At 40.4% G+C, this 17,158-nt stretch overlaps 1 pseudogene across 1 annotated transcript; it reads left to right on the forward strand.

The window, feature by feature from the left end:
- Nucleotides 1-9,992: 9,992 nt before the first annotated feature.
- LOC147474025 (potassium transporter 4-like) lies at nucleotides 9,993-16,670 on the forward strand (annotated as a pseudogene). The gene is made up of 10 exons (XR_015210163.1): nucleotides 9,993-10,034; nucleotides 10,137-10,289; nucleotides 11,217-11,435; nucleotides 11,528-11,770; nucleotides 12,831-12,881; nucleotides 13,230-13,490; nucleotides 13,748-13,800; nucleotides 14,185-14,301; nucleotides 14,408-14,662; nucleotides 15,039-16,670. The product of XR_015210163.1 is annotated as a potassium transporter 4-like (transcript).
- Nucleotides 16,671-17,158: the final 488 nt, after the last annotated feature.

Genomic DNA, 17,158 nt, shown 5'->3' on the forward strand with positions numbered 1-17,158 from the left:
CACGAAGCCCGATTTAATTTCTTCAAACATCAAATTGTTTACCATTATCCGATACAAGTGCGCGGGGATGCCAAAATGACAAACAATATTTCTCCACAAAAACATTTTGACATTGGAAGCATGGATTTGGACCAAAGGCTTTGCTTCTACCCATTTGGTAAAATGTCGGTTGCCAGAAGGAAGGAATCGTATACTACGGAGCTTTAGGTAAAGGACCAATAATGTCTAAGCCCCATTTGGCAAATGGCCACGGGTTTAGCATGGGATGCAACTTCGAGAATGTGTAGTTTACTCATATTATCGTGCTTTTGGCATGGCTCACACCTCTCGGATAGGTGTTTTGCATCCTTTTGCATCTTTGGCCACCAATAGCCCCCGCGGTCATAGCTTCATGAGCTAAACTTCGTCCCTTGAGGTGGCTTCGCGATAAGCCGGAGTGAATCTCTTCCAAAATTTGAAGTCCTTCCTGTTTTGAGAGCCATCGCAACATAGGGTTTAAGTCTGAGCCTTTGCGATATAATTGCAAACTTCCGTCAGTAACAGATATCATCAAAAACTTCCATGCATCGCGTTTGATTCTTTCAACAAGTTTTGGTTCTGGCGGAAGCGAAGAAACTTGCAAATAGTGGATATAAGGAAGACGCCAATCTTGCGCATCAAAGATCATCACTGGCTCTACTAGTATCATATCGGGAACTTCAGGACTATCATCTGCTTCATGTACCAACTCACTATCTGTTTCGGGAGCGAATTCAGGAGGAACAAACGGATCTACAGATTCTAATGGAAGATCCAAAGTATGGTCATGTTGTGAATTTTCCATCTCCCTTTTCCGCTTCCGAGTCATGATTGGTGCGATTATACGTGGATCGTATTTTGCTGATGTGTAACAAGCAAAACAAGTAATTGCTTTCATGTACATACAAGTCATGCAATTCTTTTTCGGTAAAGTCAATGCTTGGCTCTTTCTGGAACTCCATAGTGATGTGTCTTGACTCTTCGCTTCTAATGGCGGCAGAGAGATAACCCAATGAATCAGCATGACGTATGTCATTTCGGGGTCTTTGAGTAATAGAGATGTTATCAAATTGTCGAGCAAGGCTATGTATCAAACCAAGATAAGCCGCCATACGGTCATCTCTTGCTTCAAAAGACCCGCCAAACTGATTGGCCACAAGGCGAGAATCCGTGTATAACTGGAGCTTTCGCGCCCCCAGTTTCAAAGTTGTTCTCAAGGCACAAACGGCAGCCTCATACTCGGCTTCGTTATTTGAAGCGGCGAAGCCAAGTCGCACAGATTTCTCAATTTTCTCTCCGTCGGGTTTAACAAAAACGCATCCAATTCCAGACCCAGATTTATTATGGGAGCCATCTGAATAAACAATCCATAGGTCAATGGGATTAGGAATTGCGTTTGCAAGTTAGTCTTAAATTAAGCCCCGGTTATTGGTGGCAGAATGTCTTCCATAGATTCTTCTTGGCGCAAGAAATCGTCAATAGGAGAATCATCAATCGGAAAATCAGCTATCAAAGAAGCTAGAGCATGTCCTTTTTCAGCAGTACGACTTTCAAAGACAATGCTATATGCACTAAGATAACTTTCCCATTCAGCTAATCTGCTTGATTCATGTGCATTACGAAAGATCTTGCGTAAGGGATACTCAGTATAAACTCTGACCAACCTCCCCTGGAAGTATGGTTTTAACCGACGAGCGGCATGAACCAATGCAAGTGCCATTTTTTCCATCTTTGAATAACGAGACTCAGCTCCGGTTAATGTCTTACTGATAAAAAAGACAGGTCTACCATCATCGACGAAAAGAACAACACTAACAGCTTGAGTTGTAGCTGCTAGGTACATGCCAATCGGTTGACCCGTTGAAGGACTTGTCAATATAGGAGGACTGACCAAGTATTTCTTCAGTTGTTGCAATGCCATCTCACAATCAATGTTCCAAGTTGCCGCCCCCTTTAAAGTCTGGAAGAAGGGATGACAACAATCGGAATATTTAGAAATAAATCTATGAAGAGCGGCAAGCCGACCAGTAAGCCGTTGAATGTCCTTCTTATTTTTTGGTGATGGCATATAAATAACGGCACATATCTGATCAGGATTAGCCTCAATACCTCTACGAGTCATGAGGTATCCCAGAAATTTTCCAGAAGAGAGGCCAAAAGAACATTTGGCGGGATTGAGTCTCATGTTATACTTGTTAAGCCTATCAAAAACAAGTTGAAGATCGGAAAGATGATCACCAGTAAGCTTTGATTTTACGACTATATCATCGATATAAGCCTCCATTATTATCCCCGCCAGATCGGAAAAATTGTATTGACAAGCTTTTGGTAGGTTGCACCGGCATTTTTTCAGACCAAAAGGCATAACGATTAATAGCGAGAAAATGCCTTGGTCGATAATGAAAGCGGTGAACTCTTGGTCATCAACATTCAAAGAGATCGGTAGTACCCGAAGAAGCATCCATGAAAGATAGGCGTTGGAATCGAAGTGGCATCCACTAGTTCGAAATTTGTGGCAATGGATACGGATGAATCGGACAAAAGCTGCGTTAAGGTTTGTAAAGTCAATACAAATTCTGATTTGTCCGTTCTTTTTGGCCTCGCGACGACATTAGCAAGCCATTTCGGGTAAGTAACTCGTCGGATAAAGTTAACCGCAAGTAGCTTATCAATCTCCTCTTTAACTTTGAGCTTCCGATCAGGTGCCATTCTTCTTGGTTTTTGGCGAACTGGCCTGAAACTTGGATCAATGTCAAGTTTATGACAGGCAACAGAAGGGTCTATGCCCGGCATTTCCTCAATTTTCCAAGCGAAGATACGCTTATTTCGCTGTAAAAGGGAAACCAACTCTTGTTGTTCTACGCTCGAAAGTTCAGCGGAAATAAAAGTGGTTTCTTCTGCTGAATCTCCTACTTGCACTTCCAAAAGCCGATCCACTGTCGCCGGCCCTTGCACATGAGCCTCAATATTATAGATGGAGGGCACGCTGCTTGGTAACTGTAACTTGGGCAGGGCACTTGCAAGGATCGTATTACCTCGAACTTCAGATTTTTTATAGTCATCCATTGCTTTGTCATGACAGGAATGGGCGGATACACGGTCACTACTGAACCTTGCAAATATGCCCGAGAGAATGGGAACTTGACACACCGATGAAATGTGGAGACTACTGACCCCATGGAATGTATCCAATCTACGCCCAAAATTGCGTTATAGTGGGATCGACAAATCCATCAATAAGAAATCAAGCTCAACTTCTTTGTTCATTAATTTGATTGGTAAGGTAATTCTTCCAACCGGTGAAGACGTTGTCGATCAAAACCGATGATAGGATTGTCTTGGCGATGATCATACCCTCGCGAAGTTGCATCCGAGAATAACATCCACTGAAAATGACGCTAGAAGTGGCCCATCGTGGTCGATCATTACCCGTTGAACACGAAAAGCACCTATAGACCACGAAATTATAAGCTGCGTCATAGTGAGGGTGATATACACCAAGGAGATCATCATCGATGAATCGGAGGGGCTCTTCTTGAAGTTTTGGTCCGGATTCCTTTGACAAAATCGACTTTGTTGATCACGGTTAAACTCACCAACATAACTAACTTTCAAATGCTTTTGATTCTTACTCTGACTTTTGGAAAGAGACTCAACATGAGAATGGGAAACATTAATGACATGCTCATAAGTTGCAGCAACTGCCTGTTGAGAATTTTTCGTAAGATATTCGTTTAAAAGTCCTTTCTCCACTAATTTCTCAATCCGACCCTGGAGAGAGCGACAAAGTTCTGTCTCATGGCCATAGTCATTATGGAATTTACACCACAAGGCTTTGTCCCTTGTCGCTTTGGTATCTTCTGAAAGTGGATAAGGTGGGGAAAGAAGATTCCCACTTTTCAACTTCTCATATATAACAGAGTACTTGGCATTGAGCGGGGTCAGTTTTAGCTCAGGTAGAGTTTTTCCATCACGATTGAAATTGACTTGCTTCTGATTGTCATTCTTTCCATCGTTATGTTGTTGATCTGACTGTCCTTGCTTCGGCTTAAAATTCTTGCTTTTTCGAAACATCTTTACTCCGAATATCTTTGTCCCTTGCTGCTTTCGCCGATAGGTTCTCCTCGATACGGATGTGTTGTTCAGCCCTAACATACAGATCGTATCGAGTTTTAGGGACATCTTTAATTAGAGAGTGGTAAAGATCCCTTACAATGAAGTTCGAACTTCTGTCTCTTTCATAATATAATGCTTCTTTAAAGGCGAAAAGAAGCATCCCATCAGAAACTTCTGGAACATCTGCTGCGCCTTTGAACCTAGTAACAAAAGTACGTAACTTTTTGTCACGTTGTTGCTTGATGTTCAAAAGTGAGTCGACATCCTTTGGCGTCTTGCAATTGTGGCGGAAACGATTAACAAACTGATTTTCTAGTTCATTGAATTGGTGAATTGATCTTGAAGGCAACTCACTAAACCAGCGTAATGCTTCTCCCTTTAGAGTCGATGGAAAGAGCTTACATATGGCGGATCATCTCCACCCCATAACACCAACTTATTTTTGAACGATAGAACATGCAAGCCAGGATCTCCTTCCGACTCATCATAAAGTTCAAAATCGGGTTGTTTGAAGTTGGGATGGTGGTAAGCTTCTTGAATGTCGACCGAAAACTTATCAAGCACGCGCCATCATTGGTATCAAATTTTTCGTTCTTACATCCCTTGACTCTCTATCGTTAAAGTTTTTGCAATCAACTCTTTCATTTTGTTGTCGTTAGAGTTAAAGTATTGGCTCGAACAATTTGGGCCGCGTCGTGCCCATGTGGAGAAGGATACCTTCCATTATCTCTTATTGGAGTTAGAGATCTTTGGTGGTACCCACGATCGACTCCGACCGGTGATTGTCTTTGTCTATCCACAGTAACCCGGCCTGTCTAGGCGGTAGTCACCCTTGGCCGGGTGGTCGGAATAATTATACCACTTCTCCATGTTTTGTTGCTTTTATGCGGGATGCCCGCCTCCCGGTCGTGTCGGACATATCTCGGATGGCGGTCTTCCCCGAAATTGCTTCTCGAGGTAAATCTTCCCTTTGAGATTGGACATGTCTAGGGTAGTAGTTATCCCCGCCAATCGATTCTCCCCATAAGTACGGGTAATAGGGTCATTACTCCCTAGCGTGCACTGGTTGATTATGTTTTGAGAAATAGGACGTTCGAGGGCGACGAAGTGGATCGTCAAAGACGGTCCCATACACTGGAATGGCATGCATCCGCCGTGGTCGCCTTGATGTTGTTGAATTTGCAACATCGCCCACCCACCTTTGCCTCTTTGCCGGCTTCCTTCTCAAGTTCCTATTTAAATTTTTGACTCGTCGTAACTCTCCGCTCAACCGTATTAGGGGTGAATTGGTCATTACTATCACCTTTTCCGCTAGTTGGCGTGAGAGTAATGTCCACGTCCATATCCATGTCAACCGAAGGATCGACATGGATGACGGCGGACCGCATGGAGGATTACTAACTTGTCGATTTTCTTGTTGCAAGGTTGTTAAGGGTGGCGGCACTTATCGCCTTTTTGAGGATGGCGGTGGCGATTCTTGGCTTCTGATCGGATGTTGAGAATTGATCCTACTACTAGGAGCAACTTGATTGTTCAACGGTTCATGCATCGGCCGATTTGAATTTCGAGGGTTCGCGATTCTTGTTAGTAGGAGGAATATGTTATTTGTTTGGTGCGCTTCCGTGCTTACCATCTTGATTGTTTCACGTGATAATGAATTCTCTTTCCCCACGAGGGCGCCAATTATGTTTCGGCAATAAACCGCTTCAACACAACGAGAGCAATGGTGATGAACGCACTAAGAAAACAGAGGATTTTGATGTTGGGGAGATGAAACCGAACCAAATAATGGCTGCGCTACGCACTCCAAGATCTATTCTCTAGGGATCAAGTTTCCACGTAGTTCCTTATGAAAAATAGTTTGATATTTATAGAGGTAGAGTAGAGAGTCCTTGTAGCTCAAGTAATCTTGTATCTCGAGTAATTGTGATAGAGTATAATGTAACCGATAACTATCTCTTTGATAAGGAATGAAACGGACATAAATCAACGTATATTAGTGGCAAGCCATGTGGCTAAGGTTCAGCCTTAGACACATGAGTTAATGGGCCTGTACATTGATCCATGATATTGCGAATTGGGCTTTAGCCCTGTTGATTAAATGAATAAAATAGAGACCCCTACTAATGGACGTTTGCCACGTAGGTGGGGGTCGAAACAGTTAGGAAAGAGAATTTCGCTGAATTTGGTTACGTATAGTATTTTGGTTGATGCTCTTTGTAAGGATGGGAGGTCTAATGAAGCACTTGAGTTATTTGAATGGATGGTTAAAAGAGGTAAAATGCCTGATGTTGTTATGTATACTTCTTTGATTCATAGTTTGGGCATTTCAGGGCAATGGAAAAGAGCTACTGAGTTGTTCAATGATATGATGAATCGAGGAATTTCACTGGATGAACAAGGATATAGTGTTTTGGTAGATGTTCTTTGTAAAGGAGGAATGGTTAAGGAAGCGCATGAACTATTATGTTTGATGATACAGAAAAATATCGGACCAGACATATTCACATACAATACATTGATAGAGGGATTTTGTTTACAAGGTGAAATAGAAAATGCTGTGAAAGTTTTTGATGCAATGGTTGAAAGAGGACAGGAAGTTGATATTGTTAGTTATAACACGTTGATTAATGGTTACTGCAGGACCACAAGATTGGATGTGGCCATTCAACTTTATATGGATATGAATAGCACCGGTTGGACACCTGATATTTTTACATATAATATTCTTATAAGTGGTCTATGCAAGGTTGGGAGAGTTGCAGATGCAAAGAAGTTTTTCGAAGATATGCAAAGTCATGGACAAAGTCCAAATGTTGTCACGTATGGTATACTTATAGGTGGCTTGTATGCTAATGGCTGTCTTTCAGAAGCAATGGAACTGTTCCATGCGATGGAAAAGAATGGATTGGAAGCTGATGTTGTGATTTACAACATTGTGATTCATAACATTAACATGTGCAAAGCAGGAAAACTTGAGGAAACAAAGGAAATACTTTACAGCCTTTCTACGAAAGAGGTGGAGCCCAACACCATAACTTATAAGATATTGATCAATAGCTTTTGTAAGGAAGGGATGTTTAATGATGCTCGAGATTTGTTCAAAGAGATGGTAGAGAAGGCCGTTGCTCTGTGTGAGCCATTGATCTAGTATCATGGTTTAAGACATTTTTTCGAGTAAAAGTACATTTATGAGCAGCTCAGTTCCCTATTGCAATGACTGACAGGAGACCTTTACCGAATAGTAGCCAATTGTCGTGTGGCAGATGAATTAAATGGGGAAAGTACGCATATGGTTAGTTACTTTTTACTCGAAGTGACAGATGATGACAGAATTCTCCTTGTTGGGCGACTAATCATAGTCATGTTTTCAACACAAAACAAACATCGTGCTTGAAGGATGATGGATCATCAGCAAGAAATTTCGTGTATAACGACATCGTCTTATGAACCATTGTGTTGACCCTGGTAAGTTTAATATATATATTTATACATATATTTCACTTTTCATATTCACTTTTCCGGTAATAATTTAAGTACTAACCACTCTCTACTGTACTTGTAAGGTTTCAGCAATACAGTTTGGGCCACTCTTAGGAGCCCAAATATAAACATAATGGTTGACAAAAAATACATAAATCTTGTTACTGACTTACCGAGACATTATTAACTTCAGTAGTTAGTGAATTATTTTCTTAAATTATTGTTACTTGCATGCATTTTATTTTTTTCATCTTAAAAGTCAGTCGACGGCGATGGTATTGTTGAACGCTTCGCTAAAGGTATACCTAAGAGACAAACAAGAGAAGAGAAATCTCAAAACCTTTGATCGAGCCACTTTGTTTCTTATTGGATTGGATTACACAATTCACTCCCGAGACTCACTTATTAGCAGATTCCGTGTACTAGCTAAAGCATTACGTATGTCTGGTGGAGATCATATTAATTCTGGAACCGTTGTAGGTAAACTAAAAGGGGAAAGAGAGATCACCCTAGGCTTCGTTGATCTACTACGTGACGATTTGATTGAAAAAGACCGAAGTCGCGGTATTTACTTCACTTAAGAAAGTAAGAGAAGGATGAAAGAGTAGAAATAGCAACTACATCAACAGCCTCTATTCTTGACGGGAAAGGCTCCACCTAGAAAGAAGAAATGATTAGAGAAAGTAAGAACATTGAATGAACTTAAAGAACCACAGATTTTGACTGGATTGTACGCCTTTGTGGAGAGAGTAGATCTGGCTTTCGGCTATGAGGATGACGAAACCCATTATCATCCATCGTTACATAGAATAAAAAAATGCATCTGTTTAAGATCAGCCTGTCGGTGGTTGAGTTAGCGAGACCAGTCACATAGTTTAGTGACAGCAGGTGCAATCTGAAAGAACCACTGAAGTCAGAACATAAAAAAAAATTGTGGTTGTTGATTCAATGTATTTTTGTTTTCAAAGTCAGATAAATCATTTCATGTATGATTCATTGTAACAAAACAATAATTGGCCCGGCTAGGTTTTTGGCCAAGAAGTTTTTGGGGTTTCATCCGCCAAGCGCAAAGAAAGCATCAAGTGAGAGTTGAACACACGAACATCAGGTATTCAGGGGGCTCCCATCCAACATCCAAGGGTCGGGCATAGGTAGCAAGTGAAAGCTTGAGATGATATTTATCACCAAGCCTAGTATTAGTATTTAATTGGAAATCCCATAGGCAAAGAAGTCTTGTAGCTCTAAAAATAGGTAGGTACCTCACCAACTATGAAAAAGAGAGGCTAGCGGGGAACCTCAAAAGTTCCGGCTAGAGAAAGTCATTTTTGAGCAACATGATGCCCTATGTCATATGTCATTTAGTGTATCTCACGATATCAAAACTCCTGTTTTTCTATAATAAAATAAAGTAAAGTTTTTGGCCCTTCATATATGTAGAAGATGGACATCCAACTTAAAACCAATTGGTGATAAGTGGAGAGGCCCATGAACTTATATACTTCAATATAAGGCTTAACATATCCCATATCATGTGGGACTAAACATCTCAACACGCCCCCTCACGTGTGACATTCTTGAGCCTAACACGTGGAGAAACGTACTTGGATTATGTGGGGTAAACAATAGGCCCTTTGGGCCAACAACAATAGCCCGCTCTGATACCATGTAGAAAATGGATATCCAACTTAAAACCAATTGGTGATAAGTGGAGAGGCCTAGTAACTTATATAATTCAATGCAAGGCTTAACATATCCCATGTGGTACTAAACATCTCAACAATATAGATACCGAAAACACCGTGTTTCCTAGTTCGATCTCCTTTTTTTGTCAGTCACCGGTCGGAATCTGTCTTTAGGTGAATAATATGCAGTTTCATAGCTATAGCTCGATCTTGTGCAAGGGTTCTTCCCTAGAGCTTTCACTCATTTCGGGACTTTTAGCACCATATCTTAAGCCATCGGGGATGTCGAGCATCGACAGGCCCTCCCTGTTCCCCAACAACTTCAAGGCAACCAAAGGAGACGTAGGGGGAGATGGAACAACGTCCAAGCTGTGACAACCCAGCAGCAACAACCTGCTTCTCAGCAAAGACAATTCCACTCCCAAACCTACCAGCAATCTCAAGTTCAGAGTCAAACACCTCAACAACAATACTCCTGTGCTCCACTCCAATTAGGGTAACAAAATTCATCTCCTTCATCCCAACAACATCCAGCCTCAGCCCCGGTCTTAGGTAGTGAGTAGCCACTTTTTGATATCATATTAATCTACCAACGATTTGCTCAACCTCGGCTTGAGTATGATCCATTCGTTACCACCCCAGCACTAAGGCTTCGATTCTAAAAAGACTTGCGAAAGGTGACGTGAGGTAAAAATGGATTTCAATACAAATGACTTAGTTTATGGTCTAAGATGGGTAGACACCTATCCAACACTGAAAACACTCGAGAAACAGACTTTTTTTAGCCTTATAGGAGCTTGGCTAAAGAGATGCTATCGCTAATTACCTTGTTCACAGGTCAACCCCATGGCAGCAAGAAAAGGAGATCTTGTGCTATACTCCAGTGATCTCTTTCCTACCGAGGCACGCAAACTCCCATCGTGTCCTAGATCACATTCCGTGAATCGAAAGGGGAAGCCTACTCATCCATCAGCTCCTCTCGTTGGTCGAGTAACACTTGATTAAGCTGGTAAGACTTTGATATATACAGTGCCATCTCTGCTGAGAAAGAGATGGCAAGAGGCAACATGCAATTTTAAGCCACACATCTTTCCCTCGACATACACAAATGGAGATGTATCAAAAGCTCTTCTCCATTTTTGTTATCTCTTGTATCAATCCGTGCCATTCCGTGGCCTCTCCTTCATTAGAAAAATTGTTGACCAACATAAACCGTACAAAGTTTCTTACAGTTAATAAATTGTAAGCAAGTGCTATCTGTGACACTAACTTATTTATCCTAACTTATAGAGCTTATTCTATCATAGTCTTCTAGTAACTTATTTTTTATTTCTCTCTGTCACAAACAAAACAACCGAAAGCTATATATTTGTTCAAATTTAGAGATCGCACTGTCTAAACTCTAAACTATAATTATCTCCTTTCCTCCTTTCCATCACTTCTACTATGAATCCACCAAGGGCGGAGCCAGTATAGGGCTAGACCGGGTTAAAGCCCATGGTTTATTTCAGCCCGGGGTAACCTAAATTCCTGGCTCCGCCCCTGGAAACACAGCAAATTTGAAAGTGATTTCCTGCTATCATGCTCAGTCAAGTTCCTCATCCTCTCCAATCATAAACTGCTTCAAACAGTCTTTTAGGACGTGCTGACATTAGTTACCTACATCCTCTTATACGGCCTTAATTTTTATTCTTATTCACGGACTCTTCTAGCTTTGGTTAACTTTGGTATACGGCCTTAATTTTTATTCTTATTCACGGACTCTTCTAGCTTTGGTTAACTTTGGATGGTCCAGGTTTCTAGTTTTACTTTTTTTGTGTTTAAAGTAGTGGACATTGCTTTTTAGTAGGAATACTTCTCACAGGTGTCTGACTAGTCTTAAGTTTAACTCAATCTTGGCTATTGTTTGCATCTCAGTATTCATGGTGGAATGTTTCCAGAAATTTGATATTGGTATATCAAAGCTTTGGTGTTGGTCTATATGGAGACTTGAGCACCTCGCCTCTCTGTTTTCACCAGCACATTTGTAGGAAAGTTGAAAACTCACCAGAATGAAGAGGCAATTTTCGGTGCATTTTCTCTTATTTTCTGGACAATCACAATGGTCCCCTTGCTGTGCTGATGGTAATGGTGAAGGTGCGTTGTGAGTGAAATTTATTCTTAAACTTAGTAGTGCAATACTATTTTGTTGAAACTCACTATTCTATGATTTTCTTTAACTTGGTCAGGTGGGACTTTTGCTCTTTACTCACTTCTTTGTAGGCATGCAAGGTTTAGTCTACTACCCAATCAGCAGGCAGCTGATGAAGAGCTCTCTGCATACAAATATGGGCCTTCAACCCAGATAGCGTCTTCCCCACTGAAGAGATTCCTTGAGAAGCACAAAAGGCTTTGAACAGCATTACTACTTGTTGTATTGTTTGGCGCCTGCATGGTTATAGGCGATGGTGTGCTTACTCCAGCAATTTCAGGTACTTTTGAGGCTGTGACATCAAATGGCAGCTATCTTGGCGCCATCAGCAAGTAATTTGAATTGGAATGTTTTCCATTTCTTCTCACTAGTGCATTTGCTTCAATTCTGAAACTGCATATTATCATGATATCTAAGTTGACAAGGCATTCAATTAATAAAATGGTGTATGGAAGGTATATACTTTTCATTTGTCACTTTCATGCAACAGAACTATAATGGTGTGTAAACAGCCAATATGCACAGGCGCCCTGTCAATTCCCTTTAATATTTTATGAAGACAAATAGAGCAATTAGTCATATCTTTCTGATATGTGAGAAAATAAATTTTCAAAGAAATCCTAGTGTTAGGTGCAGATCCCTTGATTTGATTTTCAGCAGGAGGTCTTGATTGATAGTTTGATACCATTTACTTATGGGACATTTACCTTTTAGTCTTTGCAATATGAAGGGATTTAGACATTGCTCCACACTAATGTGTTTACTAGCGTTTGTTCCTAGTTATGTTAGTTGACAGTGTTCACTGCCATTTATCTTTGACTTGAGTACTTGACCATTTCAAATTTTCATAATACCTGTAATACTACGCGATGACCGGTGTTTATTAAGCTTTCAGTACCTCTAAGAGATATTTAAGTTTTGGTCCTACATCGGATTTGGGTAAACTGACCAAATAAAATAATTGAAACAGTTAGCATGGTCAACTATAGAACTGGCACTAAACTGTCGAAATGCTATAAATGCATTAGTGTGGTGCAGGCTTTACCTTACTATCACAAGGACTAAAAGCTAAATTTCCTTACAGATTTGATTGTTGAAAAGGGCCATCAACGGTTTTGCTACTTACCTGTTTCTAGTATACTTCCTCTTAGACATATGTGCACCATAGAATCATTATATAGTACATTTCATTTCAGGATCGTATGTGAGACAGTTCATTTCAAAAACATTTTATTATTCCTCTGTGATTTGGGGATAGAAGAGTTTACCTAGGGTATTGATTTTGATAGTTATAGATTGCAGATACTCAGAAAGTAATCATTGGTTTCATTTTATTGCAGTTCTTTCAGCTGTCTCTGGACTGCAGGTTACTGAACAAAAGATAACCAATGGTAAGTAGGTTTCTTTAGCTTCTTTTTTGTCTGCTGGCCTTTGTTCTCTCAAAACTTAGCTATGAATGCCTTTGTCCACCTCCTTTCTCTTTGTGCTCTCTCGCTCTGAGTTTTTTTTTTTGGAGAGGGGAGGATGCGGCTGGGGACGATTTGGCCGCTAAGTGAAAGTTTTTGTCCACAAACTGCATTTCGATTTCATTTTGGTTGTTATTGCCAAACGCACACCCTTTTGGATTGTTATTTCTTCTATAAAGAGAAGTGCAGTATGTTCTGGTGTCTCTCTTTTTCTTTTCTTTTTTCTTTTTTCTTTTTTACTGATTTCTGATAGATGGTTAATAATTTATCCAGGTGAGGTGGTTTTGCTTGCATGTGTTATATTGTTGGGCCTTTTTGCACTGCAACATATTGGTACCCATAGGGTGGCTTTTATGTTTGCACCCATTGTTATCATCTGGTTGGTAACAATTTTTGCCCTTGTCCTATACAATACAATACATTGGAATCCAAAGATCTTGCGTGCAATTTCTCCGTATTACATCATCAAATGCTTTAGAGAAACAGGCAAAGATGGCGGGATTTCTCTTGGAGGGATCCTACTTGCTATGACAGGTACATGGTCTTGTTATTTGGTGGGATTTCCATTAAGATAGTTCTATTGTATTTGTCTGGTGTTCAACAACAGTTGATCATTAAAAGCACATGAAAGTGAAAAATAAGAACTAAACGTCTCGGTTGGAGAGTTTATGGAATATCTTGTTTTTCGTAGACTTGCTCCAGCATTCCTCGTCTCTTAGAGTTTCGGAGACGTGTTTGTTTTGTATATGTCCAGACTTCACACATCTTAAAAATTATTCTGGGTCATATAGGTACTGAAGCTATGTTTGCAGATCTTGGACACTTCACTGCCTTATCGATCAGGGTAAATTCATCATTTTATTTGTTTTATGTACAGAATAAAATATGTGTTCCTGATTCAGTCTACTGGTCAATATGTGTTCACGTAGGTGGTAAGGCCCGCCAAGAATTTTTGTTTCGTCTCAAGTTTATAGCCATTTCAATGGTAATAAAGGCAGCGTGACAAGACATAATGCCTCAACCATAAACATAATTTAGTCGAGTATTTTTAGTGAATATCTATTGTGCCAACGAAAATCTCTTTGGTGGAACCTACTGATCCACAGTTATGCATCTAATCTGTCATTTTGCTAGTAGACTGATTGTACTTGCATTCTTTATTTTATCTAAGTGCTATTTTTTAATTTGAGTTCGACACTGACCATTATCTCATTTCTATTGTTTCCAGCTTGCCTTTGGATTTGTTATATACCCCTGCTTGGTAGTTCAATACATGGGGCAAGCTGCTTTTTCTGTCTAAGAATCCATCTTCTATCAATAGAACTTTTTTATGGTTCAATACCAGGTCAGTTTACTCAATCTATAATGTTCGTATTTTCCTCGATCCTAGTTTCCGTAAAATCTGTACAGCAACACCAGAATCGCATTCTCATCTATAGCTCATTTTACAGATAGAGTATTTTGGCCTGTCTTTATGATTGCTACCCTTGCGGCCATTGTTGGAAGTCAAGCAGTCATCACAGCTACCTTTTCCATTATCAAACAGTGTCATGCCCTTGGTTGCTTTCCCAGAGTCAAGGTTGTTCACACCTCTAAACATATATATGGGCAGATATATATTCCGGAAATTAACTGGATTCTCATGATCCTTTGTGTAGCTATCACTATTGGGTTCCAAGATACAACCTTGATCAGCAATGCGTATGGTAAGTCTAAAAGAGTTAAAAGCTTTGTCTTTGTCTTGTAAGTTTCATAATGCATGAGGTATACCTAGAACATAAATAGATAGATGGGCAAGGAGAATTCACAGTTCCTCCAACATCTGGGACAGGTGCACCTCAGAAGGAATCTACATATTTCATAATTATAGTGGGTTTTCCAATGCAAAACAAAATATAACATAATGCCAGTTCTTTCCTAGCAGCTTTTATAGTGAGATCACCATGTTGTACCCCAAAGCCCAAGCCTTTGGAGGCTACGTACAACATGCTGAGATCAGAGACAAGAATCTCAGTACTTGAGTAATCTTATCGATCATTTTGTTGTTGCTGATCGCATGTCGCTTTGCTCTATCAATTCCAGGTATCGCCTGCATCACAGTTATGTTTGTCACAACCTGGCTAATGGCACTCGTCATAGTCTTTGTGTGGAACAGAAGTATTTTTTTGCCTGCAGCCTTCTTACTCTTCTTTGGCTCCATCGAGGGTGTCTACCTGTCTGCAGCATTCATGAAAGTGCCTCAAGGAGGATGGGTTCCCATTGTGCTTTCATGCTTCTTTATGGTTGTTATGTGTATTTGGCATTACAGAACTCGCAAGAAGAGTACAATTTTGATCTGCATAACAAGGCATCCTTAATATGGCTACTTGGTCTTGGCCCAAGTCTTGGGATTGTTCAGGTGCCTGGTATAGGCCTCATCTACTCAGAATTAGCAACAGGGGTCCCCGCAATCTTGTCCCACTTTGTCACTAATCTCCCTGCATTCCACAAGGTCTTGGTTTTTGTTTGTGTAAAATTTGTCCCAGTTCCATTCGTGTCACCCGAGGAACGTTTCCTAATTGGCCGAATCTGCCCTAGACCTTATCGGATGTATCGATGCATGGTACGGTATGGGTACAAGGATATCCAACGGGACAATGGTGACTTTGAGAACCAACTCATCCAGAGCATTGCAGAATTTATCCAAATGGAAGCTGAAGAACCTCAGTTTTGGCTCAGTTATCAAGTTCTGATAATTCGTCTTTTGATGGGAGGATGGCTGTTATAAGCACCAATAGTATCCGAGCAAGAAGAGATCGAGGTGATGACCACTATCCAAAGCAGCAAATCCCCAACCATAGGCATTCAGTTTTCGAGGATGAGAACCCACAGATTAGAAGGCGCGTGAGGTTCCTGTTACCACAAACCATAGGTATGGATCCATCAGTGAGAGAAGAACTGATGGATTTGATCCAGGCAAAGGAAGCAGGTATTGCTTACATAATGGGGCACTCTTATGTAAAGGCACGTAGATCACCTTCATTCCTGAAGAAGTTGGTAATTGACATTGGATATTCATTTCTTAGGAAGAACTGCAGAGGGCCTTCTGTGGCATTGAACATTCCCACATCAGCCCCATTGAAGTGGGCATGATTTACTATGTGTAGCAATGCGATGAATGGCTGTTGTTGATTTAGCAGGGTTGCTCTAAAGAGGGATATAGAAGCTACTGTCTTTATTTATAGTGAACCGAAGGTGATAGCATTCTGGTGCTAAGCGTCTGCTTTTGCAGGTGCTGTTTTTAGTAGCAAACATGCACACAGTCCAACAAGAGTATTTTGAGGAAGGGCCGCGGTATTGGCACCCCATAAAATGGGACTAGCACCCCTTTTGGATGATATATGTCATATATTATTCCGATATATGTCATATATCATCCATTTTTCTCTTCAGAAAATGAATGATATATGACATATATCATCCAAAGGGGTGCTAGTCCCCTTTTATGGGGTGTCTTTTTTCCTTGTGTTTTTTATCCTATTTTACTGGTTAGGTCTGCAGGGAATCTCTGATTGTAGATAGTAAGTGATCTGAAGCAAACATGCAAAAACTTGGGAGTCTACAAGGTTCATTATATGGGTTTGTGATTTGTACAGAGTCTTATACTCATTTATAGTTATATTCAGCTTTAATGGCCTCAAATTCTCCACCAAATAACAATCATGTTCTCAGTTATGCCACATTCCTTCTCTCTTCTCTCTTTGATATATATCAGGCTGTCCATGCTGCCATAATTTTACTGCATGTTGGATTGATATCTATAGCTGGTTCATGGTACTGTTATCTTCTTTTGGTCCTTTTTGGTATTATTGGTATTGGGGGGTGGGGGAATTTCACCCATCAAATTCCCAAGCCTAGAGTAGGTTTGCCCTGTGTTTTTCCTTAGTTTAGGTTAAGCTCCCGTTTGTTCTTTTATTAGATAAAAGAAATGTGATTAGTTAAAAGAAAATTGAGCTTGAAACGTGATAATACTCCCAATTTTAACTGCTTCCTCTTCATCGACACCTGATTTTTAAATTAATCAGAATCAACTCCAAACACAAAGCCTGTCATTACCTGATTCCCTAGGCATAAACGCTATGAAATGTAGTGGGGCTAGAAAAGTTGTGAGGCTAGAAATGTATACCAGCCGCATGGAGCTCTTTTCTAAAGAATTGATTTCG

Source organism: Coptis chinensis, unplaced genomic scaffold (genome assembly GCF_015680905.1).
Source record: "Coptis chinensis isolate HL-2020 unplaced genomic scaffold, ASM1568090v1 utg136_pilon_pilon, whole genome shotgun sequence".
Taxonomy (NCBI): domain Eukaryota; kingdom Viridiplantae; phylum Streptophyta; class Magnoliopsida; order Ranunculales; family Ranunculaceae; genus Coptis; species Coptis chinensis.